Source organism: Candoia aspera, chromosome 9 (genome assembly GCF_035149785.1).
Source record: "Candoia aspera isolate rCanAsp1 chromosome 9, rCanAsp1.hap2, whole genome shotgun sequence".
NCBI lineage: Eukaryota > Metazoa > Chordata > Lepidosauria > Squamata > Boidae > Candoia > Candoia aspera.
The window spans coordinates 25,449,707-25,477,274 of record NC_086161.1 but is presented as its reverse complement, the minus strand read 5'-3'; the positions used below and the strand labels follow the sequence as shown (position 1 = coordinate 25,477,274).

Here is a 27,568-nt window from a genome sequence, read left to right as displayed (position 1 = left end):
TCCTGAGGCACTAGAGGGCGCCATAATCTATCGTACTGTAAAGAAATATGGAGGAAATTAATTTGATATTCAAAGATCTCTACAATGCTGTTATTCAAGTCTTGGAACATTTCTCAGAATTTCTGGAGTCCAAATTGTCACAAGAATCAAGAGAAACTGATCAGGCTGAAAACTACCTTAAGGGTAAAGTGGTTTCTCCAAAGAAAAAGATGAGAAGTGGTTTAAATACTCAAAGGAAAATTGAGTGGTCAAAAGTTGAAGATAAGAAGACAGTGCTGCCACCACACCATGATCAAGAAAGAGAATTAAACTCTAGAGGCTGGAAGATTTGGGACAAATATTTGGGCTTTTTACAGCAGGTCGTAGAATTTGAAATTGACAAGAAGAAATCTCTGTACATAATACTGAGACCTTCAGCAAAGGATCGTTACCTTGTTGTGGTGCTGGAGCTTGAGCACCTCAATGATGCCATGAGCTAAACCGTGAAGGGCCACCCAAGATGGGAAGGTCATGACAGAGAGGTCAGACTAAATGCGATCCCTGGGGAAGGTAATGGCAACCCACCCCAGTATTCTTGCCGTGAAAACTAAATGGATCAGTACAACCAGAGATATGTCGGTATACCATCGGAAGATGAGACCCCCAGGTCGGAAGATGGTCAAAATGCTACTAGGGAGGAACAGAGGATGAGTTCAACTAGCCCCAGATGTGATGACGCAGCTAGCTCAAAGCCGAAAGGACGGCTAGCGGCCGACGGTGCTGGTGGTGAACGGCGAATCCGATGTTCTAAGGATCAACACACCATCGGAACCTGGAATGTAAGATCTATGAGCCAGGGCAAATTGGATGTGGTTATTGGTGAGATGACAAGATTAAAGATAGACATTCTGGGCGTCAGTGAACTGAAATGGACTGGAATGGGCCACTTCACATCAAATGACCACCAGATCTACTACTGCGGACAAGAGGACCACAGAAGAAATGGAGTAGCCTTCATAATTAATAGTAAAGTGGCTAAAGCAGTGCTTGGATACAACCCAAAAAACGATAGAATGATCTCAATTCGAATTCAGGGCAAGCCATCTAACATCACAGTGATCCAAATATACGCCCCAACCACAAATGCTGAAGAAGCTGAAGTAGAGCAGTTCTATGAGGATCTGCAGCACCTACTGGACAACACGCCTAAAAGAGATGTTATTTTCATCACAGGAGACTGGAATGCTAAGGTGGGCAGTCAAATGACACCTCGAATTACAGGTAAGTATGGCCTGGGAGAACAAAACGAAGCAGGACACAGGCTGATAGAATTTTGCCAAGACAATTCACTCTGCATAACAAACACTCTCTTCCAACAACCTAAGAGACGGCTTTATACATGGACTTCACCAGATGGACAACACCGAAATCAGATTGATTACATCCTTTGCAGCCAAAGGTGGCGGACATCTGTACAGTCGGTAAAAACAAGGCCTGGAGCTGACTGTAGTTCAGATCACGAACTTCTTCTTGCACAATTTAGGATCAGACTAAAGAGATTAGGGAAGACCCACAGATCAGCTAGATATGAGCTCACTAATATTCCTAAGGAATATGCAGTGGAGGTGAAGAATAGATTTAAGGGACTGGACTTAGTAGATAGGGTCCCGGAAGAACTCTGGACAGAAGTTGGCAGCATTGTTCAGGAGGCGGCAACAAAATACATCCCAAAGAAAGAGAAAACCAAGAAGGCAAAATGGCTGTCTGCTGAGACACTAGAAGTAGCCCAAGAAAGAAGGAAAGCAAAAGGCAACAGTGATAGGGGGAGATATGCCCAATTAAATGCAAAATTCCAGAGGTTAGCCAGAAGAGATAAGGAATTATTTTTAAACAAGCAATGCGCGGAAGTGGAAGAAGACAATAGAATAGGAAGGACAAGAGACCTCTTCCAGAAAATTAGAAACATTGGAGGTAAATTCCAGGCAAAAATGGGTATGATCAAAAACAAAGATGGCAAGGACCTAACAGAAGAAGAAGAGATCAAGAAAAGGTGGCAAGAATATACAGAAAACCTGTATAGGAAGGATAACAATATTGGGGATAGCTTTGACGGTGTGGTCGGTGAGCTAGAGCCAGACATCCTGAAGAGTGAGGTTGAGTGGGCCTTAAGAAGCATTGCTAATAACAAGGCAACAGGAGACGACGGCATCCCAGCTGAACTGTTCAAAATCTTGCAAGATGATGCTGTCAAGGTAATGCATGCTATATGCCAGCAAATTTGGAAAACACAAGAATGGCCATCAGACTGGAAAAAATCAACTTATATCCCCATACCAAAAAAGGGAAACACTAAAGAATGTTCAAACTATCGAATAGTGGCACTCATTTCACATGCCAGTAAGGTAATGCTCAAGATCCTGCAAGGTAGACTTCAGCAGTTCATGGAGCGAGAATTGCCAGATGTACAAGCTGGGTTTAGAAAAGGCAGAGGAACTAGAGACCAAATTGCCAATATCCGCTGGATAATGGAAAAAGCCAGGGAGTTTCAGAAAAACATCTATTTCTGTTTTATTGACTATTCTAAAGCCTTTGACTGTGTGGACCATAACAAATTGTGGCAAGTTCTTAGTGGTATGGGGATACCAAGTCATCTTGTATGCCTCCTGAAGAATCTGTATAACGACCAAGTAGCAACAGTAAGAACAGACCACGGAACAACAGACTGGTTTAAGATTGGGAAAGGAGTACGGCAGGGCTGTATACTCTCACCCTACCTATTCAACTTGTATGCAGAACACATCATGCGACAAGCTGGCCTTGAGGAATCCAAGGCTGGAGTTAAAATCTCTGGAAGAAACATTAACAATCTCAGATATGCAGATGATACCACTTTGATGGCTGAAAGCGAAGAGGAACTGAGGAGCCTTATGATGAAGGTGAAAGAAGAAAGTGCAAAAGCTGGTTTGCAGCTAAACCTCAAAAAAACCAAGATTATGGCAACCAGCTTGATTGATAACTGGCAAATAGAGGGAGAAAATGTAGAAGCAGTGAAAAACTTTGTATTCCTAGGTGCAAAGATTACTGCAGATGCTGACTGCAGTCAGGAAATCAGAAGACGCTTAATCCTTGGGAGAAGAGCAATGACAAATCTCGATAAAATAGTTAAGAGCAGAGACATCACACTGACAACAAAGGCCCGCATAGTTAAAGCAATGGTGTTCCCTGTAGTAACATATGGCTGCGAGAGCTGGACCATAAGGAAGGCTGAGCGAAGGAAGATCGATGCTTTTGAACTGTGGTGTTGGAGGAAAATTCTGAGAGTGCCTTGGACTGCAAGAAGATCCAACCAGTCCATCCTCCAGGAAATAAAGCCAGACTGCTCACTTGAGGGAATGATATTAAAGGCAAAACTGAAATACTTTGGCCACATCATGAGAAGACAGGACACCCTGATGCTGATGCTAGGGAGAGTGGAAGGCAAAAGGAAGAGGGGCCGACCAAGGGCAAGATGGATGGATGATATTCTAGAGGTGACGGACTTGTCCCTGGGGGAGCTGGGGGTGTTGACGACCAACAGGAAGCTCTGGCGTGGGCTGGTCCATGAAGTCACGAAGAGTCGGAAGCGACTAAACGAATAAACAACAATACTGAGACATGTAAATGCCCTGGTTTACTTTGAAGTGGGATAATTGTCTAAATGTGTGGATGGTTTCTTAAAGGTTTGGATAAATGGTTATGCTGTTTTGAAAATTCTTACATTTTTGGTAAATGCCTAGGTTATTGTTTAAATGTGGTTATCAGGATGGTTTTTTAAGGGTTTAGATAAATGTTTATGCTGTTTGGATAATTTTTATATTTTTGGTTAATGTCAGTCTAGTTGGCAGATAGCAGCAAATTATAGTGAAGGAGGGTAGTGTCTGTTACTATATTCAGTTCCAAATTATGTTTGAAGGGTTTTATATGTTTTTCTTTAATTGGGTGACTTTGTTTTAGAATGGAAGGTAATAATGAGAATTTAAATGCTTTATAGAACTTATGTTCACTGTAATATGAATTGGAGTAAGAGATTGATATTGATTTATGTATATCTTTGCTATAGAAAGCTGGAAGTCACTTTGTAGTAGTTTGTTTTGTGTTTTTTTCACACCTTTTTAGTTCTGTTTCTTTTTCTTTGTAGGCTTCGTTATTTCAGTCTTTTTAGTTTTTATGTATATTTTGAAAATGCTTTAATAAAGTTTTCTAACAGATAAAATTAATGCTACCTGCAACAATAATCCCAGACTCGCGGGCTACGTGGGCTGAAGATGCAGAGGACAGAAAATAGGCCGATGGGGCCCAATTTTATCAGGGGGGAATTGCCAGCTTGGCTTAGCATAAAGCGGCCAATGGTTGCCTGGTCACCCACAGAAGCAGGGTATGTATCGGCGCTACAAGTTTGCCTAGAGCTAAACTGGCTATGCAAACTAGTGTTGGATTTCAGGACAGATGAGCCAAAGCCCACAGTCACGCATGAAGACCACAGAAGTTGGCGTTTCCAAAGAAGGGAAGGCGACTTCGTGTACAAAGCAGATTGATGCCCAGGGCTGCAAGGTGCAAAACGAGGGGCAGAATGGGCTTGTTGAGCTGCCCCCCGGAAGAGGTGGGATCAGCAGACTCCCTCGTCAAGCCACTGTCAAGAGACCAGTTTACAGACCTGGTGATGGGGCTGGGAAGTGGTCCAGCAGCCACTGAGAAGGGAATGTTGGAATTCAGCTCTGCCGGCCTGGTTTCCCGCGCCTATAAACCGAGGGACCCCTTGCGGCCGCAGAGGAGGAGGGGAGAGTTAGCAGGGAGAGGAGGCCCTCCCTTCCCGCGTGCAAAAGGCTGACCCTGCCTGCCTCGTCCTTCCTCGGGGCAGCCCCCCCCCCGCTGGTCCCTGACCGGCCGGCCCGACGGGCGTTCCCTCCGCCCGGAGGAGGAGCAGACCCCCCTCCCCAACTCTTCGCTCTCCTTCCATCACGGCTTGCGTTCCTTTTCCTCCCTGCAGGCACCACTATCAAATTGTACCCCTCCTCGCTTTAGCATCTCTCTCTCCACACATTCCTCCGGCTCAGTAAAGCTCTCTGCTGCCCAACACCGAATACATCCAACGAAGTGAAGCCCACCACCATTCACTGGCTCCATTTTCAAACTGCTTTTTCTGTTAGGAATTATTTCCTAACTTTCAATCAGAATCATGTGACCCAGACCCATTATGCCGCGTCCTGCCATCTTGCCCTTCCTCTGTGTGACATCTTTCAGTATGTGAAAAGCACAGTCGTACTTCCCACTTCAACCTTCCCCAGGCTAACCGCTCCCATCTCTTTCAACCTCTTTCCTTAGGGCTTCATTTCTAGTCCCCTGATCGACTTCACCGCCTTTCTCTGAACCTGTTCCAATTTCTCAGAATCCTAGAGCGGTATCTTCTCCATCTTATACCTGTGCTTCAATTTTTGTTTCCTAATTTTCGCCTTTCAAAAATTTCGTTCTGTAACTTTCAACCCATTTCTCCAAGAACACTTTGCATTTTATTTGGGTCTTCCCAGGTATCAGCTGGCTCGGTGTCTACAGATTTAATAAGCATTCCCTCCAACCCTTCCTCCAAGGCATTATTAAAAATACCAAAGAGGATGTATTACTAGATCTTGTGACACACCACTTGATACTTCTCCCCAGCTTGATGAGTAACCATCGATGAGCACTCTTGGAATAGTTTTTGAGCCAGTTATGTATTCATTTAATTGACATGCCATTCTGTTAGCTTGCTGATCAGCATCTGATAGGGTACTTTGTCAAATGCTTTTCTGAAGGTAAGATATATTATGTCTCCAGCACTCCCAAAACCTATTAAGGAAGTTAATGGGATGATTAGCTTAGCAAGATTTGTTCTTGACAAATCCATTCCTGACTCTGGCTTCTAATAACTATCACATTGTTTTTAAGGTGCTTAGGTCAATTTCTTTATGATCAGTTTTTTAAAAAGTCCATCTTTAAATCTTTTCAAGGATCAATGTCAAGTTGACTAGTTTGCTATTTTCTGGACCATTAGCTCTGCCACTAGTCATTTGGCATTCCCCAGTTCTCTGGAATTTCTGAAAAAGAGTACTGAAAGTACCTTCCGGTCCTGGGGGCTGAACTCATTTCAAGTAAAGAGGTAAACTCTGCCCATGTTTCTGCCAATCTGAAGGTTCAGTTCTACCTTTACCTCCCCTCCTTCCCAGGGCCCTGATGGAAAATGTTGCTTTCACTCTTTGCTTTCAACCACTCCTGCAAGCCAGAGCACAATGTTCACGATGAACTCAGTGCTCTGAGTGTGTCAATGCCGCAAGTTTCAGGGGCATCCTGGAAATAACAAAGGGGAAAACTTCAAGGAGCTGCCTCTTGCCCATCATGCAGGATTCACTTGGAATCCTTGGAAGGCCCTCGCCCCCAGCAAAGCAATGGAAAGCCACAGAGAAATCCCATACTTAAGTCTCACTGTGGTTGGACAACAACATGCCCACCCTATGGATCAAATGGAAGGAAAAGCAGCATACAATATGCTCAGCCATATATAACTTGTTTTTGGCTTACTGTGATGCACAAATCAGGTCTGGGAATAAAACTATCATTTGTTTTGGGACACCAAAAACATTTTTTGTCATGAGTTTACTGAGCCAAATGGTTTTGGGGACACACATGCCTCTTGTCTGCAATTGCCTGCTTTTTCCTGGTTGGACTGGGCTCTTTCCAAGCAGCAAACTAATCCAAGGCTAGAGCAGGTTTTAAAAAACAAGGAAAAGCACCCCAGAATTGGCCATGAAAAGTCACATTGAGGCCCAACCGCAGCTCCAACTGGAGAACATGGCAAGTCCTGACAGCTGCCCTGGCCCTTGTGCCTGGCTCTGAGGGCCTGCTCAGGCAACACTGGGAGCCCCTTTGCCATGGGTCCCCCACCTCACCATCGCCTCTGTGCTGCCTCCTCCATATCTTTGCATTCCTGCAGGGGGTTGAGTGGATGAGAACAGAGCTGGGGCAGTGAAGACCCTCAGTTGGAGAAGTCCTGTTTGCAACCCAGCCTGGCTTGGAGGCCACACACAGCCTTGGGTTTTGCGCAAATTAGTACAACCCACAGGCCCCATGATTAAAGCTCTCTTCTGCAGCCATGGTTTAACCCACACTTTGCATTCAGAGGCCACCCTGGTCTAGTATGTCAGGCAAACATGCTCACAATGCTTTGCTTTGCTGGCTTGTTCCTGGCTCGTTCAGTAAACCATGGGTTAGTACGATGATCTGTGGACACAGCCTATATCAGGTTCAATTTTTCATAGCTGGAAAAATAATTTTGGCAATTTACATCTGTTTTGCCTGCTGCTGCCCCTCACACCCAGACAAAGTGCTGGTGGGGCCCACTGAAGCATTTTCCTAGCCTGGGGAAGCAAAGTGGGCCGCAGCCAAGCCCACTGATCTCACTGGCATTGCATTGCTCGGTCCAGCCTCAGGCCTTTTTTTTCCAGGGTGGCACAATCTATAGCAAAGTTTCAAACTAGGTTCTGCCAGATTCTGTTGAAAAACTAAGGCAAAAACAAAGACACCCTTGCATAAATTTGCATAAATAAATTATAAGAAGCACAAGTTTAATTTTATTGTTTTTCTATCACTGGAGCTTTGCTTCCCAATCATGGGTTCCAAGACATTTTGTTTTTTTAAATAAGAGGTTCTGCTACCTGAAAAGGTTAGGATATCTATGGTCTGCGGATTCTGTGTGGCCTCAAAATAGCATCATCATCATCATCATCATCATCATTATTTTATCCTGCCTTTTCATAGGTGGTGAACATACCAAATACTCCTGCCTCCTATTTTCCCAACAACAACCCTGTGAAGGGGTTGGGATGAGAGAGGGTAACTGGCCCAAAGTCACCCAGCTGGCTTTCAATATTTTAATATGCCCTGCCAAACCTTATGTGAAACTGTAATGTCTCTTTGTTTTGGTGTGATGTAGCTTGTAGGAATCCAACACAGTTTCTCTGGTTTATGCATGAACCAGGCCCCCATAACCAAATCATAGTTATAACCATGGCTTAGTGAGAACCATGATCCTACCACAGAATTCTGACTTTATCAATTTGATTTATTTATTTTCTATCCCTTTATTATTTTTATAAATAACTCAAGGCGGGGAACATACCTAAGGTTGAGGTTTTCCTACTAACAGATTAAGACTGCTATATGTGCCTAGTCATTTTGGCCGGGTGAAAAGGTTGCAAGTGATTGTCTCCTCTCATGTGCTTCATGCAAAATAGCCTGGGGGGAGGAAACCTGCCCGGACTTGTTCTCACTTCCTTTTTTTTCTCTCTGCCGGCAATGTAGGCAAGCAAGGCTTGCTCCAAAGGGAGCTAAGTCCTTTAAATGTGTTTTGCTTTTGTTTTTGCTTTCTGTAAATAAATTATTTTTATAGAAATGCTTGGTGTGTGATTTTTTTGACCTCTCCTGGGCTAAAGGATTTCCCAGCATCTGCCAACACCTAATACTCCTTCCTCCTCCTATTTTCCCCACAACAGCAACCCTGTGAGGTGAGCTGGGCTGGGAGAGAGGGACTGGCCCAAGGTCACCCAGCCGGCTTTCATGCCTCAGGGGGGACTAGAACTCACCGTCTCCCGGTTTCTAGCTCGTTGCCTTAACCACTACACCAAACTGCATGTCAACTTATTCTCAGCAGAGTACACAAAGCGTGCTCATGATTGTTTGTTTGTTTGTTTGTTGAACTTCTCAACCACCCAACTCATACACAATGACTCTGGGTGGCTTACAACAATAAAAATAACATTTCACTAAAAATACAATGTAATAAACATAAATATATATAAATATAATATACGTATAAAAATACAAATATAAAATATAAATTCAAGATGGCAAATCAAGATTTTATTGTTGGCACCATCATGGTGCCAACCACCTCCATGAATAGCTATCACCCCTCCCACCCCAAGCCAGGTGGCATAACCAGGTTTTAACTCCCTTCCTGAAGGCCAGGAGAGTGGGGGCCTGTCTTACCTCCGGGGGGGTAGTTTATTCCAAAGGGCGGGCACGATGGCAGAGACAGCCCTCCTCCTGGACCCTGCCAATTGGCAACCCCATACGGACAGGGTCCGTAGCATGCCCTCTCTGCCTGACTGGATGGGACGGGTCAATACCACAGGGGTGAGGCGGTCCCTCAGGTAACCTGGCCCCATGCCATGTAGGGCTTTAAAGGTGATAACCAACACCTTGAATTGGACCAGGAAGCAAACTGGCACCCAATGCCGTTATAAATAACTCAAGGTGGTGAACATCCCTTATCCTCCTTCGTCCTCCTCTTTTCCCCACAACAACCCTGTGAGGTGAGTCGGGCTGAGAGAGAGGGACTGGCCCAAGGTCCCCCAGCCAGCTTTCGTGCCTAAGGCAGGACTAGAACTCACCGTCTCCTGGTTTCTAGCCCAGCACCTTAACCACTAGACCAAATTTCTACAGATAGCTCTTTTCATAAATTTTGCCTTGCAATGTAAATAGGGACTTTCCTATCTGACTGGGTTTACGTATGCTGCTAAACCATGGTTTGTTTTAACCACTGTTCACTGAATGAGCTACATTGTCTAAGTTGGCCCAACCTGCTAAGCAAATCCAGTAAGTCACATTATAGCTTAGCCGGATGTGTGAAATCAGGCAGGAGGGTGGCCTCTGTGCCAGGGTTCTGGGTTCTTACCAGGCCAAGAGAACAAGATCCCACCCCCACAAGTCAAGAAGAGGCTGGGCCGGGCCGGGCCGAGCCAGCCATTCAGTACCTGCTTTCTGCCGCCTCCTCACAGAGCTCAGAGGTAAATGACTGTGCAGCTTTCTCTTCTCCAGGAAATGGTTTTCCTGAAGTTCATATGTTTTTTCTATCCTTTTTCTATCCTGCTTTATATATGAAACAATTTCCTTTAATATTAAAATTACTTCCAAAGCAAGTAAACCCCTTATCAATATTTGCCCTTCTTAAATATATTTCTGTTCGGCCCTGAAGCTTCTTTAATGTTTTCTGTGTGGGATTTTCCCCATCCAAGGCCATTGTTGCTTTCCTTACTCCTTTGGGAGAGCTGTCAGTCTACATCATCTTTGCCCCATCATCAAAGAGCTCTTTTCAGCAACAGGAGCCTGAAAAGAAGGGGGGGCTCCTCCCGCTGGCTGGTGCTTTGGCACCGGCCCAGGGGTGCCAACTTCTCCCCCTCACCTGGCTCCTCGGGGAGGCAGAGAATCTGCTGCAGACCAAGAGGAAGAGGGCGGCCATCTGCTGCTGCAGACACCCCCACCAGAGTCTGCTCGAGGAGACCCTTGCCATAAAACAAGGGTCACACTCTGTGCCATGGCGAAAGGCAGCTGGTCTTGGTTTAACCGCATCGTGTGAAGCCTCTCCTAGTTAAACCGCCCTTGTGGCTTTGTGACTGCTCTGCTGGGTTCACATCACAGGCTTCACGAAGGCAGGTATCAACCTGGGCTTCCTGCGGGCAGCGCGCGGGGCGCGGCCTGGCTCTGCTCTGCTGATGCTCAGCATGATGGGGGGACTCAGGAACCGGGTTACGCGTTTTGTGAGAACCGCACCGGCACGCCACACCACCTCAGCTGACTGCGATGCTTTCGGCAAACCGCGACTAAGCCAACCGCGGGCATCGCGCCGGGTGGAAACGCGGTGCTCGCATTTGCGCCTGGCCGGGGGCGGGTTTCCTGCCGCTGGAAACCGGCGCCGCGGCCCGTCTCCGGTGCCGGCAAACGAGCGGGCGCCCCCGGGCCAGCGCCACTCCCCTCGGCCCCAGTAACCCTCCGCGGCGCGGCGTGCCGGGCGGCGAATCCCCCGAGACGGCTCCGGCTCCGAACGCGCCGCCGCCGCCGCCGCCGCCTCCCCGCCCGGGAACCTCCGGCGCGGCGGGGCTTCCTCGCCACCTGGAACCGCCGCCCGAGCAGGTGAGCCTTCCTGCACGGAGGCCCTCCGCCTTCCGGGCTTCCGGGGAGCAGCAGCTGTGGAGCCCGGGGCCGGCGGCCCTCCGGCTGGCTGCCCCGCGGCGTGGCCGGAGCCGCTCCGTTTCCGCGGTCCCGGCGGGTCCCTCGCTCGGCCGCGCGAGCGGGGCTGAGACGGTTGGCCCGCTCCGCCGGGCGGGTGGGCCGGGGCTCGGGGCCGTTGCGCCGCTCTCCCCTGCGGCAGCCCGAGCAGCCGCGGCTGGGCGGCCGCGGCGGGGGCTGGGCTGGGCTGGGCGGGGCTGGGCGGGGGCGCCGCCGCCGCCGCCGCCCGCCTGCTGTTGGGGCCGTCTGCCAAAGGGGGGCGCTGGGCGCCGGGAGGGAGGCGCCCTTTTGTCGTCGCCGGGCTCGCGGGCCGGAGCGCTTCGTTCCCCAGCCCGAGCTGGGTCCAGGTCGCGGCGGCGGCGGCGGCGGCCGGGGGGGCGCGCGGGCCTGGCCGGGCGGGCGGCGGCCTGCTGCCTCGGCGGGGGAGCGGAGGGACCGCCGGCTGAGGCGTGGCGGAGCACCGCTGGACTGCCGGCGCGGGACGGCTGGCCAGGGCTGCGGCGGCGCTGAGCGAGGCGAGGCGGGGGCCGCGCGCAAGATGCTCTGAGGCCGGCCTCTAGGAGGAGCCGGCCTCGGGACCAGCTCGCCGGTGGAACACAGATTTGGCCTCAAGTTCGGCTCGCACCTGTGAACGCGCGCGCACGCATGCCCGCGGCTCCCTCGACCGCCCGCGTTGCAGCAGCATCTTTGCAAATGTGTGGTAGGTTTTCGGGGGGGGGGAGCGTTGTTTGGAACGGGGTGACGGATGCCGGTGCGCCTGCGAGGCATTTGGATGGAAGCGCCTGCGAGGCAGCGGCGCGGGCGCGGCTGCTTTCCTGAGCCGGGAGGAGCGCGCGCGTCCTGCGCCCAGGGCACGGCCCCCACGGACTCTGTTTTGCAAGCGTCGGAAAGCGGCCGCCAGGGCTGCCCCCCCCACGCCCGCCCTGCCCTCGAAAGCGCCGCAAGTCCGGCAAAGACCGCGGACTCCTCTGGCCGCCGCTGCCGGGCGCGCGAGCCCTGGTCTCCCGGCCGCGAACAGAACAGTCCTTCGGCGGAACGTCGGGGGCCCGGAGCTCCGGTGGCGCCGGTCTCTGGGGATTCCTCCGATGTCCCCGTTGGCGGTTCCCGCCCCAGTACTTAGCGGCCGAGCTGGGTCTTTTCTGGGCACTTGAAGTAGTAGCCACGGGTGGGGCTGGCGTTGGAAGCCCCCGGGGCCATCCCAAGATTTATCTATCACCGCCCCCCCATCCCAGGTGTGGGGGGAGCCCCTTGCCCTCTCTTGGGCCCCTTAAGCCACGTCTTTCTTTTGTCTTCCGCCTCTCCCAGCTGCGACCCCCCAAGGGGACTGCCCACATTGGCTGCCCCCTCTTCTCCCTCCTAACCGGCTGTGAATCACCCTCCCTGGGGGGAAATCTGGAGGTGCTCTCAGCAAGAATGTTTTCTCATTCAGCAACTTCTCTTCAGTGCCAGTGAACCCCTGGGCTGTGAGCCCTGCTTGCTGTGCTTAGTGTCAGTGTGGGATGGACACCCTAGGTGATTGCACTGGAAGCTCATCAAGGAGGTAGCATTTGCCCCAAAATTTCTGCCCCCACCCCCACCCTGGATCACTCCAGGATGGGTTTTGTGGCTCGGCGTTTGGCTGACCCCCAGGCTGGCCTGGCAGGCTGCAGTCCCAAGGGCAGCTGCCGAGCTCTGCCTTGCATGATGGCTCACAGCCGCTTCTGGTATCCAGGATGGTGGTGTCACTCTGAACGCGGAAGTCCCCACGGCCTGCATCATAATGGTTTGTGCTCCGCTTTTCCAGCTCCATTGGGAGGCCGTCTGCCTCCCCTGCAGAGCCATCAGCTGCATCCCGTGGCAGAGGAGCCAGTCAAAGTGACGGTGGTCAGGGAAGAACGGATTCTCAACCCATTTCGCTGCGTGAGGCCAAATATGAGCCTGAGGGGAGGCCATATTTCTCCCTCTCCCTCTGACCATTTCAGAATTTTATAAACTCGCCTTCCCCCTCCAAGATTGCAACTTCTCCTGTGAGGAATGTGGGTTCAGATACCCCAATAGTAAGAAATCTCTCTGGAACCAGTTAGGTCTCAGTAAAGTATTTCGTTTATTGAAAGATACAGTACCATCGCCCTCTGCATCTAATGACTCAAGTAATTGTATTTCCCCCTGTCATCTTCTTTTATCAGACCCAAGTCCCTGCCTTCATTTGAAATTGAATATTTACAACTGCCTTCAGTTTTACAACATGGGCTTCAGCAACATTCTTCGCTGCCCGTTGGCAGATAACACTTTAGCCACAGCATTCTGGTGACAACTTGCTGAGTCTGTGAAGTTTCTAATTCTTGCTGGCTCTGTGATGTTTCCAGCTCTCACTCACATCAATCAAGTTTCCCCCCTCCCTCCTTTGCAACCCCTGACAGAGAAAAAGGCCCAGAAGGGGGTTTTATGACTTCTGGGGCCAAACCTCTGACATACCGCCCCCCCCTCCCCGAGAACAAATCTCCCTCCTCATGACGTACTTCTAGAAGAGAAAAGAAAGGTTATATAATGCAAACATGTACAGATAAAATGATAAAATGGTTCTCTCCCTACTTTACTACTTTGGTTTATCAGGGTGCATGTTGTGGAAGGCTCTTGTGAGTTTCTTAGCTCTTACATCCTTACTATTGACCCGTTCTGATTGAGCAGGAGGGAAATGCATCCACCTAATTAGGTATTGTAGCTGACCTCTGTGAATTCTGGAATCAAGTATGGAATGTACTTCCTAGTGTTGTTTTCCTTCTATCATGATTGGGGGGGAGGGTTGGTTCAGAATGCCATTGGTTGGACTCTTTGAAAGGTTTCAGTAGGCTGCAGTGAAACACTGGGTGGATTTGTTTTAAGTTCTTTGGTAGATCCAGTCACACTGTTATAGGATTAATGATTCTCACAATTGGAAATGGTCCAATATACTTAGGCCCCAGTTTCTTTGATGGCTGGGTTGACCTCAGATGCTTCTTGGACACATAGACTTTGTCCCCCACCTTCATTTTCCACTCCGGGTCTCATTTACGATCAGCATATTTTTTGTAATCTTCCCTCGCTTCCTGTAATGCTTTTTGAATGTTATTCCAGCTATCAGATAGTTGTTTGATCCAGCCCTCCATGGACAGTTCCGTAGACGGTTCTGACGGAAGCTCTGGTATAGCTATGAACTCTTGGCCCATGGCAACTTGGAAGGGGGTAAATCCGGTACCCTGACTCACTGCGTTGTTGTACGCCACTTCCGCAGATGGTAGCAAATCGACCCAATTATCTTGTTGGTAATTTACATAGCATCTTAGGTATTGTTCCAGTATCTGGTTCGATCATTCCATCACCCTGTCTATCTGAGGACGGTGGCTGAGGGTAGTGTGCGGTACGCCTTGAAGTGGGTCTGCTTTGAAAATAGATCAGTCACTACCCAAATGACTGTTTTCTTTTTGCTGTCAGGAACTTCTACTATAAAGTCCATTGCTATTTGCTTCCAAGGGCGACTAGGGGTTGCTACCTCTTGGAGTAACCCCTTTGGCTTTCCCCCCATGCATTTTGCTGCAGCACACACAGGGCAGCTAGCAGTGTATGACTCAACATCTTTTCTCACTGTGGGCCACCAAAATTGCCTATGTACTAAGTGCAACATTTTTACAAATCCAAAGTGCCCAGCGGCTTTTGCATCATGACGGCATTCTAGTATTTTCTTTCTAAGGGTTTTGGGCACATAAAGTCTCTCTTCCACCATAAGCTTTGTTGCTCTTTTAACAGTATTTTGTTTCCCACGAGCCATCCATCTGTTTTCAAAGCCTGTTGCATCTGTGTTAGTAAACCCCCCTCAGTCTCTAAAGGGTTACTGAGATGTCTTGTTTGGCTACATGTCATCACACCCATGCAAGCTTGTTTGGAGGGGATGATCGTGTCAATGACTTCCTCCCTTTGGCTGTTATGTTATGGTAGACGGGACAAAGCATCGGCCAGAAAGTTCCTCCCTCCTGGAAGGTACTTTAACGTGAAATTGAATCTCCAAAAGAAATGAGCCCATCTAATTTGTTTTGGGTTCAACTTCCTTGGGGAGTTTAGCGCCACTAGATTTTTATGGTCGGTCCAGACCTCAAATGGGTGGGGTGCCCCTTCTAGTAGGTGGCGCCATGTGGTTAGCACCCATTTCACTGCAAATGCCTCCTTTTCCCACACATGCCACCACCTCTCAGTCTCTGAGAATTTGCGTGACAGATATGCGCAAGGCTGTAACATGCCTTCGTCATCTTTCTGTAGCAAAATGGCGCTGATTGCTACGTCCGAAGCATTGGCTTGTACTGCGAATGGTTGTTGGGGATTGGAGTGTTTTAGTACTGGTTCGGACGTAAATAGCTCTTTCAGGCGTTCAAACGCCTCTTGGCACTCAGTGTTCCAACTCAGCCCAGTCCCCAGTCGTTTTGCTGCTCTCTGGTCAGCTTAGCCTTTAGCAGGTCAGTTAGGGGCAGTGCCACTTCTGCAAAATTGGGTACGAACTGGCAGTAAAAATTAGCGAACCTTAGGAAGCTTTATGTTGATGAAGATTCTCAGTCATCCAGGTGGAATTGTCTGTAGGTTGAGTCATGGCAACTGGGTTTCTTTCTTTTTGGTAGAAACGTTTCGCTGCTTGTCCAAGCAGCTTCTTCATTCAGGGCAAAGGTTGGTGAGGGGACCCCATATATGTCTTCCAGGGTGGCTGCATTATCCCTACACCTGAATGGCTGTTAATTGTGCCATGGAAGTGTGGCTTGTCTTTGGGATGTCTTACTCCTAAATCCTTTGTTCATCCCCAAGGGGTTTGTTAAGAGTGGCCTTCCTGGTGGTCTTAATCTTCCTGGGGACTGATGAAAGAGCAGCATGAAAAATGGGGGACAAGTTGTGTCTGAGGCCTCCACCTCTATTGAGGGAAGGATTTTCCACTTTGGCATGAAATCCTTCAGCAACATTCTTCACTGCCCATTGGCAGATAACACTTTAGCCACAGCATTCTGGTGTCAACTTGCTAAGTCTGTGCAGTTTCTAATTCTTGCTGGCTCTGTGATGTTTCCAGCTCTCACTCACATCAATCAAGTCTCCCCACTCCCTCCTTTACAACCCCTGACAGAGAAAAAGGCCCAGAAGGGGTTTTATGACTTCTGGGGCCAAACCTCTGACATTTCCCCAGCAAGAAGCAGCTTCCGCCTTCCGCTTGCTTATTTCAGTAGCCCTTTCCCTCTGTGCTTCATGGGATGGGCAACCAGAGTTATGCGCGTGCAATACCAAGGGGGCCACATATATTGGGGGATTTGGGGAAGTCTTGACAGTGCAAGTATTCTTCCCCCAACCGGTCTCTTTCATAAACACTGTCACATGCTGGGGAGGATAAGATCTTTCTTCAATGGTCAAAGGTCGTAGATCTGAAGGTGCAATTATTTTGTTGCTGGGTTAACCCTTGCTGCTGGATGGGATGTACCAGGTAGTCCTTGACTTACAACCACAATAGGGACTGGAAAATTTGTCATTAAGCAGTGCAGATGTTAAGCGAGGCATCACATGACCACACCCGATTTTACGACATTTTTTGCAGCAATTGTTAAGTGAATCACCACAGCCGTTAAGTGAATCATGTGGTTAAGTGAATCACACAGTTCCCCATTAAATTTACTTGTCAGAAGCTAGCTGGGAAGGTCACAAATGGTGATCACATGTCCCCAGGATGCTGCACCTGTCATAAATACACGCTGGTTGCCAAGTACCTGAATTTTGATCACGTGGCTGTGGGGACACCACAACAGTTGTAAGCGCAAGGACTGGTCATAAGTCACTTTTTCAGCGCCATCGTAACCTTGGTCAATAAATAAATGGTCATAAGTTGAGGACTACCTGTATCCTTTCTTTGGGGTGGTGGCTTTTTTGTATTCCATGAGGAGGAGAGTGTGTGAAAGGGTTCCCTTGAGACAGACTCTCAGCCCTGCCATCAGCCCTCCAGGGTGCGTGGAAGATGTGGTTTCATCTTGGCTTTTTTCTTGTGCTTGGTTTTGTTTTTTGTCCTGCTTCCATGCCTCTTGATCAGCCGCCCATCAAGAATGAAGTGTGGCATAGATAAAAATAAGAGTGGACTAGACGTGACAAGGGGAGGCCCCACCCAGCAGGATAAAGCTGTTCAAACAGTGAAACTTCAAGTAGAAACCCAAAGAATCTGCGGCTTCCCTGTTCACCCTTACCTGATGGAGCTCAAAAATAATGGAGGCAAACATGCATCAGTGGAGAAAGGAGAAATGGAAAACTCAGATAGCCTGTGGGGTTTTTGAAAGCCCTCCAGAGGGTATCTGTGTTCCTTTTCAGATTATAGACATTCCCATTGTGTGGGCATGTGTCAAAAAAGTCAACATGGCAGTCATGCCTCTGCAACTGAAACTCCACCTGCATGCGATGCATGTAAAAAGAGTAGAGCTTGAAGTACACAGTGCGACCATCGTCATCTTGACTTTAGACACCCTGTTTCAGACTTCCCTTACATGGATGGAAGCTGCCTGTGTTCGTACAACATGCACACCAGGGTTAACTGAACCATGGTCTACTGAATTAACTCAGTTTCCTGAGTTCATCCCGAGCTACAGAATGGCTGCAACCCTGTTCCTAGCACATGGTATGCCAACTCAGCCCACCTCCCAGAGCCAGTGAGAACACCTTTCTCGCTTGGAACCGATGGTGACGGGCTGGCCTTTCCCACTCCAGGCATCTCAGTGCTTCAAGATGGCTTGGCCCTGTTTAAGCTGCAGGAGCTGCTGCTGTCATCACGCTGAACAGTTGAGCAGCCCAGATGAAAACTTCTGAAGGGATTAAGGTGACTTCGGATCTGTCACTAGCAAAGAAGCGCCCCTCTCTAGTTTGCTGGATGCAGGTCAGTCCTCTGCGTGCTTATTTTCTTCAGTGGGCGAGAGGCAAGGCAATAGCTCCTGTTTGTCGAAAGGCTGCGAAGGCTCACCTGATTTTGTTTCAACGTACCTCACACCTGGATGCAAGCGTTAATTCAACTCTGTGAGAAGAACTACCGAGGCACGCCATACTTGAAGGTAGGCAGGGGTTCTGCAGACAGACCTCCTGGTGTGAGGCGTGGGTGGCCTGTTTCCCATCTTTCTACCTCTGGCCTTAGAGCTGGACCATTGGAGCGTGAAACTCTGCTGGAGTTGACTTTGCCGCCGGGCCTTCTTCTCCCTGGCTGGTCACTCCCTGCCCGCAAGGGCCACAAGCATCTTCTCAGCCTCCCTCTTTGTCCTGAACAGTTTCCTTTCCTGTCTTGCCTGCAGAAACAGCTGCGTCGGCCTTTCCCTCCTTCCGTCTCTGTCTCCTCGTCACGTCACACCGAACGAAGGAGTGATACTGTGCAGTCCCCCTAATTGTGCAATATTTCCTCGCTATGATAGGCTTTAGCTCCCGGTGTTCTCTTTGTCTTAGAAAAAGCCATGTCTCTGTTTCCATGGTTATGTTCGACTTTAAATGCTAGTTGATGCAAGGATGCAGCAAACACGCACACAGAGCGGCGGGGAGTCTCTGCCTGCAGCTGCTTTTAAAGCTTGGTTCCTTTTCTTTCTGAGAGAGGCGGCCCCGTGGTCCTTCTGTCGCCCTCGTTCCGCTGAGTCATAGTTACGGCCGTTCCATCGGAGAAGGAGGGGAGCCTGCAGAGACCCCCCTCAGAGTGGGGTCGTTCTGAAAGGAAATCCGATTTCTAACTCAGAATGAACACTGGGGGGACGCCGTTCTGAGAACCTGGATGCTTGGCAGTGCAGGATCGGTGCAGAAGCTGGGTCTGCAGACAAGAGCGGGGCCTCCCCCATTCCCCCGCTTGTTTTTTTAGCTTTGGCGGCTTCGGGGAGGGGAGAGAGCAGCTCCAGAAGAGGGGGCAAGAGCTGGGGCGGGCTTCCCCCTTGGATTCTGCTCCACCTGGGAGAGGAGACTTGGCCGTCCCCCGGAGGAGGGTTTTCTGCAGCGCCGAGGTTCCCGCCTGAGCCAGGCTCAGGACCACGTGGTTGGCAGGGTGAACATCCGACGTCTCCTTTGCTGCATGGATCAGACCTATCTGAGAGGTGGACGTTTGAAACATACTTGTGGGAGGAGGCAGGTTTAAGCGCCAGTTAAATTCGTTTGCCCGTTGGTTTCAGCACTGGGCCTGTCCTAACAGCCAGGAACCACGCTGAGACGAGGAGCAGGTCTCTAGTGCTTTATTACTGCTACATTAGACAGAACATCCTAACAAACTGAAGAAGCGTGGGAAAAACCCAGACAGATGAACCCCAAAAGTCAAGGCGGGTCTGATCTGTGTCTCTTTGAATGGCTGCTCAACTCCTCAGTACTGCGCATGCGTTTTCCCCCCTGGATAGGGGCCCCCTCCTGCTCGCCATCAGTGCTCATGGCAGGGCCTCCTGGAAGAACAAAATGCCCAAGGCAGCGTGGCACTTTGCCCTGTTGGGTAGGAAGTACAGGATTAATGATATTTATAGAATTTTATCTCTCAGCGCAGTACAACAGCTATTTTTCCCCACAGCACCGACCCTGCAAGGTTGAGGGAGAAAAAATTGACCCAAACTCTCCCAGGAAGCTGAGGGACTAAACTTGGGAGCCCCCACCGCCAGCCCTGCACCAAGCTCTCTCAGAAGAAATCAGTTCGCTTTGCTGTGTTTTGCTGGTCTGCTACGTTTGCATCCCACTTTTTGTCTTCAGAAGCACAAGGTGATTTACCCAGCACTGCCCGCTTTTCCCCAGAACAACAACCCTGTGGGGTGAGTTGGGCTGGAGGTATTTAGCCCAACGTCACCCCGGGAGCTGCCATGGCTGAGGGTGGACCGGAACCAGGGTCTCCCTGATGCCAGTCCAGCCCCTTCACCCCCGCGCCACCCAAGCTCCCTAAATTGTGACCTGTGGTCTCAACACGCATCTGGAGAGTGCCAGCTTGGGGGAAGCTGAACTGGCAGTGTGAATGCTGGCGCCTTTCCCAGCAAGTTCAAGACGGCTGTTCTGATCTTCTTCCCGCTTCCCCGTTTTCTCCCCTGGGACTATCCCAATATTATTGGCCTTCCCTGGGCAGCTGCTTCGTGATCCTCACCCATTGTTCTGGGAGGAGACCTGCGTTAGTCTGTTGTGGCAGGAAGATCAGGCGGGGTCTGGGGGCTCTCGGTCTCCTCTGGACCTTTTGCTCACACCAGTATGTGTCTTCCTGACTCCCTCCAAAGCGTAATGGGGTTGGTGCGTGGTGAAGCTGCCCTTGGGTGTGTTAAGCAGGGAGAAAACATTTCTTTAGCGTGGGAACAGCTGAGGACCAACGAAGCCTGGCCCCCATGAGAACCGGGGAGGAGGCAAAGGCAACGTCTTGGGCATCTGGCAGAAAAAGCGGTCAAGGCATACTGGCACCACGGGTCCAGGCCAGCAGGGAAGGGCCAGTAGGGAGAAGGCTGCCGAGCTCTGCTCCCCATTTCTGGGGTCAGCCCCCCCAGCTGCATAGGCTTCCTGGCTTAGCTCTGGGGGACGATTCCCTGGGCATCATCCCTGCATGCATGGGCACTGCCAGGGAGAGGCAGAAATAAGCTGTTTTTGGTTAGAGGCAGCCCTGAGCTGCCCCAGCAGCTATTTCCAGTGGCATGAGGGTTGGGGGGGGGGTTGTTTTGTTTTTTGCAGTGGTGGAGGGAGACCTTTCACATTAAAAAAAATTCTGATTTTGGAAAAATGCTCCGAGCATGGAAGAGATGTGGGCCTGTTAGGGTTGGTAAGGGTGAGTGGAGGCTGGCATTCATTTTTCTTCCTCCCTAGGTTGGTTAGTTATTGTATCATAAGATGCAAATGATGCGCTACAGATATTAGCCTAGTACAGTGGCATTTATAGAATTTAAAACTGAAATTGTTAACACTTGAGCAATTTGGATAACTTAAAAGCTTAAAAGGTCAGGAAAATAAAGGCTAATGTTGGCTGTGAGGCTGGCTTCCTGTGAGAGGATGGGCATGGCCATTTGCCAGCAATGGGAGGCTGTGGGTTGGGTTGCGCTCGTCCAAAGCCTGGACCCCGAACGGGGGCTCCTAACCCTTTTCCCATCACTCCGCCCTGTACTGCAGTCTTAACGTATGTACCTCCCCTAAAACTCCAAACTCCAATGAAAACACAAATAAACCATGAAAAAAAAATACGGTGAAACTTTGGGAAAGGTGGATTTATTAACTAAAAGGTTCTTCACGCCTCCCCTGGACTCTGTCTGCACCTCCCCAAGGGAGGGTCACTTCCATGGCTCCCTGCAAAGAGAGGAACCCCAACCTAGAACCTCACTGCATGAGAGCAGCTCTGGGCGCCTTTCTGCAAGAGAGGGCGCTGCCCTTCACTTCAGGGAGCCTGGTGCCCGCCCCAAAGGATAGACTCCCTCGAGGAACTGGCTCCAAGCCATCACCGAGACGGGATGAGTCTCTTCCTCCACTTTGGGGGAGGGGCCTGTCCTCCTTCCCCGTCGTTCCTCTTGCCTGGCTTCCCACTTCGCAAAACCACCCGCTGAGATACAGGAGAGAACCAGGCGGTGGACTAAGACTGGGGTGACCCTGGTTCAGATCCACCCTTAGCCAGGGATGCTTCTGGGGGGCCTTTGGGCCATGCTGTCTCTCAGCCCAACCCACCTGGCAGGGCTGTCGTGAGGAAAAACGGGATGAGGGAGTGTTGTGTGTGCCACCTTAGTAGTAGTAGTAGTTATTAGTTTTAATGTAGCCATCCACTCCAGTGGACTCCATTTTGAGCTCCTGGAGGAAAGGCAAGACACAATCTAAGAAATACATTTGAAAGTAAGTGAATGGGTGTTTGGTGCAGACAGGCTGTGTCTGGCCTGTTTTCATCAAGGAACATGAGTTGACCGTGTCACCACTGGCACTACAGCGTTGCCAAGGTGAATGGACAAGGAAACTGGCTCTGGCATCCTTGGACCAGAATTCTGCTTTATTGAGATAGGCTGTTGGAAATCGGCCTGGGTTTGCCCTTCCGCCCCTCTTACACCCCAGGGAGTTGTGGGGGGCAGTCTCTGTCTCTTTCTAATGCTTTCCTGCCCCCCTGGGCTTAATGCCTACGTCTCCTGCCCCTGCTGTTGTCCTAACGACTTCCCGATGCCTTCTCTAGCGCCATTTCCATGGTTCTCTGCAAGTGCTCAGGAAATGACAGCAAGAGGACTATAAAACCAGCCCTGTCCCCTCCGTCTGCTCCGGTCAGGAAAAGCCAGAGGGCAGCTGGCTTTGCGCAGGCTCTGGATTCAGCCGCACGGCCCCAAAGTTCAGCTTCCTCGGGGCCATTAGGAGAACAGCGTAATTGTGGTTGGAAATAGGTGGGAAGTTCTCTGGGTCAGACTTTGGAGCCGTTTGTGATTCTATGAGGAGGAAAATTCAGCTCTGCTGGAACCAGGAAAGCTCCATGGCCTCTCCCACCCCTTTCCCAGCATGGAAGGTTCAGCTTGGGCTAAAGCGCCCATCAACCCGTTCCCCGTAATCAAAGCTTACACATTGACTGCTGATCCTAACACTTGGAGTTGGATCCATCCCTCAGTTGGAGAAGGGGGATTTCGACTCTTTAGAAGTTCAGTCTTTTGTGTTTCTACTAAGATCACGTTGGTTCCGCTGTTCTTTTCTTTGCATTTTATTTTTCATTTTGAGTGCTAGATTGAACGCATTGAAAAAGTTATATGGAAAACGGAAATTGCATGTTGGTGCTAGTCAATAAGTGGACTTTCAACTCTGAAAATCCTGTCCTGGAGCTCTTTGGGCATGGCCCCAAAAGTGGACAATTCACATCTTTTATAGAGCCATGGAAAGGCTTTGACAAAACTGCCCATTTGAACATTTCTGTTTGATACTTTCCTTTGCCTTCTCTTTGTCCCTTCTTTTCCCTGAATGGTCAATATAAGAACTGCCTTGTAATGCTGAGAACTTATCATTATTCTCTCTTTGAAAGCAGTCACAATTCTAGAATAACTGGGTTAGGAAGCAAAGAACATTATTTGGAGAATGAGGATTTGCTAGGTATTAAATCTGGGGTGCCCAAGTGCTGGGGAAGAAATGCGGGCCAGCCCTATCTATTGGCATGTCAGGGGCTGGAATTCCAAAAAAAAGGCAGGTCCAGGACAAAGATGACTGAGTAAATGAAATGTATAATTATTTTTAAATGTAATGCATAATTAAATATAATTAAATAATAATATGACTCCCCTTTTTGTCACTTGGAAATTTAAAATTAACTTCTTGAGGTATTTAGAGCCATGCCCAAAGTTATGTTGTGCTAGTATTAAATGCTTACAATTTTATTTAGTTTTTATTGTTTTACTTATTAATTCAGTGGGACACATTCATTAATGTGTTGTGATAAGCAAATTGCTGTACTTTCTTCAACAAGCTGATTTTTTTCCCCCTCAATACTCCTGATAGCCAAATCCCCAAACTAGTCATTTGTATATGATGGTAAACGTAAAGGTAAAGGTTTCCCTCGACGTAAAGTCCAGTCGTGTCCGACTCTAGAGGGCGGTGCTCATCTCCGTTTCTAAGCCTTGGAGCCGGCGTTGTCCGTAGACACTTCCGGGTCATGTGGCCAGCATGACACAGAACGCCGTTACCTTCCCGCCGAAGCGGTACCTATTGATCTACTCACATTGGCATGTTGCTGTGAGCTTCTGATCAGGATGGTACAGCAGGAAATATTTGGGGGGAGAAGCTATTACCTTGTGCTTACCTGTGGAATCACCTCTGCTCTTAAGTCCCACGTATTTTATTGTAAGCTTGTGTGCTGAGACTGTCCCATTTGTTTAATCTTTTTTGTACAGCTGTGAAAATGATAGGTGTATTCTGTAGAATGTTAACTGTTCTAGCGGTGTGACCTTTTCAGTCAACAGTGCCTTGTTTCCTACTCATTCCTTGAGCGCACAGGCTGGTAGGATTGCGTTTGAACTTGCAGGATTCCACCTACCTAGAGCTTTTAAAACTTCCCTGTACATGGCAGAGAATAAATCTGATCTTGGAAGCTCAGGAAGGTTGGCTGTGTTTAGTGTCTGGATGGGAAATCCAGAGCTGCAGGCTGGAAAGGTGAGAAAATGTCCCAGAAGAAAGCAGTGGCCCACCACATCCAAGAAAACAAATGGATGCATCAACTCTGGAGTCAAGGTGAACTTGAAGGAGTCCTTATCTTTTTATCTTTTGACTAGACTAGAATAGACAAATTAGAATTTTACTCTGTGTGGGTAGCTATTTACTGGACTGGCCCTAAAGCTTTAGACAACTTATTAGACTTAAGACTCCTCACTGCTACCATAACTGGAATGTGTCCTTTTGGTTGCTGACCACTGAAGAAAAGATTCCTAGGTTGGGTTCATCCATTGTGCAGTCATAATGTAGTTAATTTGGTCTTGGCTGAGTTTGTTTTATGAACCCGGCTCCTGATAGCTATAAATTATGCTTTATGCTTAGCATGATGCGTGAACCTACCAATTATTGTTTATTCAACAAACTATGTTTAAGCAAGCTGCGTGTCCAGTCCTGGGCTCCTGGGCAAGATCAAGGAGTCAGAAGCTACACAGCCTTCAGTAAGGTGTCTTCAGTGCTAGTCTGGGGTAAATACAGGTAGTCCTTGCTTAACAACTGCCCTGTTTTGTGACTGTTCAAAGTTACAACCGCGCTGAAAATGTTGCAGCGTCCCTGCGGTCACGTGATCAAGATTTGGGTGCTTCGCAACTGGCTCATGTTTATGATGGTTGCAGTGTCCCACGGTCACGTGATCACCATTTACATTCTTCACAGCGGGCTTCTGACAGCGGAGTCAATGGAGAAGCCGGCAGTAATATTGCAAGTCGCGGCCATGTGATGCAGTGACTGCAATAACAACTGCAGTGGGAAGGGATGTCCATTGCAGTCACATTTCACTTAACGACCGCGTTGCTGGTCCCAATTGTGGCCACTAAGCAAGGATTACCTGTACAAAACCTTGGAAGTTGCAAGAGAAAATCCATGAGTTCATTAAGCTGGAGTCTGTTTGAATGCTTTGAAACACACCTGAGCTGCCGTGTATGAGACTACCTGCCAAGAGACCGCCCCCCCATCTCTTGATTGATTAGATCTGCTTTGCCTTCCATTCCCAGCCTTCCCATGTCTCACATCATGACTTAGCACGATGTGCGGATCCTGTCTTGGTGCTTACAGTTTGAGGACCAGTTAATGGAGCTCTTAAATCTGACCTAGGGTGAATTTACTCAATGCATATGGAAGACATTCCAGTTCAGAGGGCAGACCTTGTCCTTGTCTGCCGACCAGCGATTGACCCTGGATGTCGTTGCCGAGGTCTTGTGCCAAACGTTTATTCTGCATTTTTTCAATTTCAGTTTGATGAAGGGAAGTATTCAAAGGAGAAGAAAGTGTTGATTAAATTCTCATTGGTGGGGTGTCATAGCACTTAACGCCAGGGCGCCCCAGCATGGGTGGGGACGGCCCATCTGTCTCTGTCCTGGCCTCTCTCGAATGGCCTGCAGCCTTTGCTAGTTTGCCAGACCTCTGTGAAATCTGAAGGAAGTTTTCTTCCAGAGTTTTCTTGGAATAGGCAACAAGGGAAGACAGGGAGGCTGGAGAGCATGTAATCCAGCAGAACTCAGCACAGTACGCCCGCTTTCTGCCAGTTCACCACAAGCAGAAAATTTCTGAGAAGCCGAAAGAGGGGAATTCTCTTTGGCAGCCCAAGCATCTCACCTTACAGGTGTTCGTAGGGCAGGTAGTGTTGCAGAAACAAAATGCTGTTGACTAAAGTGCTAGTGGTGCAAATGCGCATGGAGAAATATCCAGATGAGATCATGAGTGGTCAAGTTGGACTGAAACATCTTCCGTCTCATGCAAAATTAAGGTGCAGGTGTTTTTTTTAAATACTGGTGTTCAAGCCTTTAGGCAGTTATCAGATGTGTAGAACGTGTTCTCTTGGGAGGACAGTGGATTCATTGGTTCCCTGGGCCCTTTTAATCACTAAATAATTTGAGGCAGGCTGATTCAGGACCCCCATCCAGGTACGTGACAATGCAGAGGCAGTATTGCTTAAAATATCATTGCAGCTCCTAAGTCTTTGCAATGAATGCAGTGCTTTATTTGAAATTTGAATGTTGAGGCACACCTCACTATGGCCTAGCACTGTAAGTGTGGGAAGTGTGGAGGTGCTATACATATTTGACAGCCTTTATTACTGCAGTGGTGGGCTCCAGTTGCTGCTGTGTGTGTCTGTACTGTACAGAAATTAAGTTTAATAAAAATGAACTGTGAGGATTGTCATGGGTCCACAGCTTTGGAGGGATGTGTTTCATAGTATCATAAAATTATGGAGTTAAAGGGGATCACAGCCATCATCTAGTCCAACCCTTTGCAATGTGCAGGAAAATCAGTCAAACCATCCCAGTAGATGACTGTCCAGCCTCTTGGTAAAAACCTCCAGAAGTGGAGAATTACAACCTCTGTAGGTAAATTCTTCCACTGTTATCCAGGTTTTTCCTTATATTTAAATGAAATATAGATAGCTGCAACTTGTACCTCTTATTTCTTATCCTAGTTTCTGTGGCAATTGGAAAAAGTCCCTGAGCATCTTCTCTAGGCCGTGTTTGTATGTGCCTGAACCCTGCTGTTGGGTCTCCCCTCCATCTTCTCTCCTCTGGACTGAACATCCCCAGTTCCTTCAGACTGTCCTCGAAGGGCAGGTCCCCAAGTCCCCGCTTCATCTTCCTCACCTTGTCTAAACCTGTTCAAACCTGCCAGAATCCTTCTGGAAATGTGCTACCCAGAAGCATACAGAGTACTCCAGATGTGGTCTCCCCCGTGCAGAGTAGAGGGGAATAAGGACTTTTTGCATTTTTGATAGAGCGATTCTTCTCACACAGCCCAGAACTGCATTAGCCCTTCTCATGCCGCTGAATCACATTCAGCTTGTTGTCAGGGTCCACACCCAAGTCTTCCCCGGCTGTTGTGCTTCCAAGCCACGAATCCCCCATATCGTACGTGTGCCTGATACTCTTCTGTAATGCCGCACATTTCTCCCTTTGGAAGGAAACCTTGTTTCTCTCAGCCCAGGCTTCCAACCTGCTAGATTAGAATGCAATTTCATTCTGTCATCTTGGGTGTTGGACAGATCTCCCAATTTTGTGTCACCTGCAAATTTGATAAGCAGCCCATCAGTCCTGTAATTCAAGTTGTTAAGAAATTGGTTGAATGATATTGAATAATATATAACATTTGAAACAGTTCAGAGCAAGCAGTTGACTTAGTAACAAGCCTGCTGGGCCATCTCCTCTTGAACAGAGAGGTTTCTTTCTTGTTCCCCTCCAGCAGAGTCAGCCTTTGCTCTGGCGCTCAGAGGAGATGCTTGCCCGGTCCCGCTCCCAGGAAGGCCAGCTCTGTCCTTTTGTCTCCAAAGCCAGGTTTGAAACCTACCCGCCAGTTTAAAGCAACAGAATTAAAGCACAGTTGACTTGGCCCTGCATGGCATTTGGGGAGAAGTTTCAGA

At 48.9% G+C, this 27,568-nt stretch overlaps 1 protein-coding gene across 1 annotated transcript in view; it reads left to right on the top strand.

Moving 5' to 3' along the window:
• Positions 1 to 11,513: 11,513 nt before the first annotated feature.
• The window catches only part of ADD2 (adducin 2), a 57,971-nt gene continuing 41,916 nt past the window's right edge, over positions 11,514 to 27,568 (top strand). The window contains exon 1 of the mRNA XM_063311512.1: positions 11,514 to 11,755. The gene's annotated coding sequence lies outside the window, so the exon portion shown is untranslated. The remainder of the gene's footprint in view (positions 11,756 to 27,568) is intronic.